This window comes from Microtus ochrogaster, unplaced genomic scaffold, assembly GCF_000317375.1.
Source record: "Microtus ochrogaster isolate Prairie Vole_2 unplaced genomic scaffold, MicOch1.0 UNK18, whole genome shotgun sequence".
In the NCBI taxonomy this organism is placed as follows: domain Eukaryota; kingdom Metazoa; phylum Chordata; class Mammalia; order Rodentia; family Cricetidae; genus Microtus; species Microtus ochrogaster.
This window is the reverse complement of record NW_004949116.1, coordinates 722,977-726,634: the sequence shown is the minus strand read 5'-3', so window position 1 is coordinate 726,634 and position 3,658 is coordinate 722,977.

Here is a 3,658-nt window from a genome sequence, read left to right as displayed (position 1 = left end):
AGACTTTGGGTGGATTGCCCAGGTAGTCAGTTGTCTCTGTCATTCGTTGCACGTTTTGGATATTTCTCGTTTGTTAAGTAATATCAACTCCCTTCTCAGATCTTTGACGGAGTTGAAGATTATATAATTATAGTTACTCTCTACATTATTTAGACTCCTTGAGATAGAATGTTTAGCAAAACTTGTTATATGTTTCTTGCTCAATATTGTTTGTTATATTTATTATTTGTTACTATTGTATATAGTTGTATTTGGTTTGGCTCTATCTTATTTAGACAAAAAAGGGAGTTGTAGGAGAGACCCAGCCAATCACCTTGCTAGCAGGGGGCGGGGTCCCATGAGGATATTTTTTTACTTATAAAGATTGCAGGCGTGCTCCCAACCACTCCCTTTTCTGCTTTCCTGTTCTCCGCGGGAACCTGTGGTTCTGTAAGTCTATTTCCCCATTAAAGCTGTATATATTATTACAATCTGTCTGCATTCATTTACGCCGATACAGTGCCCCCATGTCGTAGGACTTTCTTTGGACTGTCAGTTCCCAAAAGATGACACAGAGACATTTTATTAATGATGAAAGCTTGGTCTTGGCTTAGGCTTGTTCCCAACTAGCTCTTAAAACTTAAATTAACCTATTTATATTAATCTATGTTCTGCCTCTATGTTCTGACGCATTACCTTTCTTCCACACTGTACATCTGGCTTCCTCCGTGTCTCACTAGTGAATCCCTGCCTCTCTATGATTCCCTACCTCAGTTCCTTCTCTCCCCTAGAAGTCCTGCCTGTTGTCTCCTGCCTAGCTATTGGCTGTTCAGCTCTTTATTAAACCAATCAGAAGGTATACAAAAAGATGATCCCACAACACCTCCATACCTGTGGAAACGTCTGTGGGGCATTTTCTTTTCTTTTTTTCCCCCCAAGATAGAGTTTCTCTATGTAGCCTTGACAGTCCTGGGACTCCCTCCATAGAGCAGACTGACCTTGAACTCAGAGACCCACCTGCCTCTGCCTCCCGAGTGCTGGAATTAAAGAAACCCCAGGGTAGAACAACTCCCTACCCTCTCGAACCCCCTCCAGCTCTAGGTGACCAATTCTATGTGGACAGAGTCTCTGCCATGGCGGTCATGTAAACACAATTACATAACATTTGGTCTTTTGTGATTGGCTTTTCTGCCTTAACATTTTTGGGATAAGGGCACAGCTCAGAGGATGAACACTTGCCTAACTTGCATAAAGGCTTGGGTTTGAGCCCCCAAACCATAAAGGAAAACATTCAGGGCTCACCATGTTGTAGCATCAGTGCTCCACTGTGTGCCAGCGCGCTCTGGTGATCCGCTCAGCAGCTGAAGGAGCCTCGGCTTGTTTCCATTCCTTGGCTGTTTGTTACACCTTTCCACCTATCTTCCTACCTACAGGTGGGGTATAACATACCACAGTCTAAGCATGGAGGTCAGAGCGCAGCTTGTGGGAGCCAGTTCTCTCTACCACCTGGGTCCTGCAGATACAGATCAAACTTAGATCATCAGGTTTGGTGGCGAGCGTTTACCCTCTGAGCCATCCTACCCTCTTTGTCTATTTGAATAATGTTTATTTCCCTTAATTATATATGAGATGTGCTCATTAGTCATCAGTATATTTTATTCGGGAAAGTGTTTATATAAATTGTGTGTGCATATGAACATGTATGCTCATGCGGTCCACACGCATGTGTACAGGTGTGCATGCAGGGCTTTGAGTGTCCTGTCCTAGTCACTCTCCACCTCGTTGCTTTGATGCAAGGTCTCCTCCTCCTGAACTTAGTGCCCATGTGTTTTCCAGTGAGGCTGGAAGCCAGCACGGCCCATGATCCTCCTGTCTGGACACGTAGGTGCTGGGAAACAGACTGGTCTTCCTATGTGAGCAGCAAGCACTCTGAGCCACTGAGCCGTTTCTCCAGCCCCACCAGTCCTTTCGTGAAGCTGTGCGCTGACTGAGAAATTCCTTGTGTAGTCTGCACTCAGACTTCGATCGGTTCTTTGATAATTCTTCCATTCCAAAGGTCCTTTCCAGGCTCAACCGTTTCTCCCCTTATCTTTATTATACTTTGTTTCTGAGGAAGCGTCTCCTGAGTTGCCCAAGATGGCCTAGAAATCACAATCCTCCTGTCTCAGCTTACTGAGGGCTAAGATTACAGCTATGTGCCTTGAAATTGCCTTTTTGTGGATAGAAGTTTGAATTCTGAATATTTTCTCTAGACCTGTGTGTTAGGGTTGGCCCCCAAGGCCACGCTACTGGATGTAGGGCAGGCAGAGAGTCTTTAGCCTGTTGCCCTGGAGATTGGGGGTCCTAAGCCTCTCTGCTTTCCCTTGTGTTCTCTGGCTCACGGTGAGGTGCAGGATTCAGTTTCTCCACATACTTCCACCATTGCTGTGCTGCCTGACAAGTGTATCACAGATCAGGGTGCAGAGCCTCCAACCCTGGGAGCCAAATACCTGCCTTCTCTTCATAAGCTGGCCTCGGGTGTTTTATAACAGTGACAGAAAGCTGACTGCACATAGTTTTAAATGTTTGCAATTCAGCAGGGCGGTGGTGGCACACGCCTTTAATCCCAGCACTGTAGCGGCGTGAATAAATGCAGGCAAATATTAAAGAATATATACAATTTTAATGATTAAATAAAACTTACAGAACCGAAGTTCCCACGCAGCACAGGAGGTAGGAAAGAAAGAGAGCCCGAGCTCCTTCTGTCCGTAAACAACCGCCCCAGGCAAACCCACCCTAAATGGGCGGGCTTAACCCTACACAGCACTTACAGGGCAGAGGCTGGTGGATCTCTGAGAGTTCAAGGCAGCCTGGTCTACAGTGTGTTCCAAGACAGCCAGGACACAGAGAAACCCTGTCTCCAAAAACCAAACCCAAACAACTGTTTACATTTCAAATATAGACAGTTAAGAGCAACATCAGGAAGCTGTGTGTGCCTGCAGCCAGGGTTTCACCTGTGACTCCATGAGCTGCAACTGAGCAGAAGACATCCCTGCCTCCCTCACGCTTACCCCAGGTGTTCTTACCCAAGGCCACCCTCGCCTTCTGCTCCCTCTCCCTTCTCTTTTCCAGGGTTCTCTGCTCTCTTCTGTCTGTTCAGCTTTCCCTCTACTAGACCATGTCAGCACGACTTAACCGTAAGCAAACCTCTCCACCCTCCATCCTTCCACAGCCCCTCTAGATCCAGCCTGCCTTTCTCCAGCCGACCTCTGTGCTGCCATGAGCCCATCTCTTGGCTTGTGCTCTTTCGGCCTGGTGGGAATCATACAGCGACTTCCAGTTTCCTTCGGGAGGCCCTGAGCTCTCCTGCTGGGGATAACTCACAAGCAGGAAAAAGCTTCCATCTTCTTGAGGAAGTGTGTACTTAGCAGAGTACCAGGAAGTCAGTCAGTACTCACATCTGGTAAGAACAACTGTCAAAGGCTCCTAGGTACTGTTGAGATCCAGCTGGGCCCTGCCCTAACATTAATCCATATTATGTAAAACAGTGGTTTTTCAGACTTGCCTTGCCCTGAGAGGTTTCATTTTGCAAGCAGTTCGGGCTCTGTTTTGATGACGGAGGATGATTGTGTATCTTTTCTGGCACAATTCATGAGATAGCGACTGAAAAAAAAATCACACTCTGGGAGTAGAGAGGGGG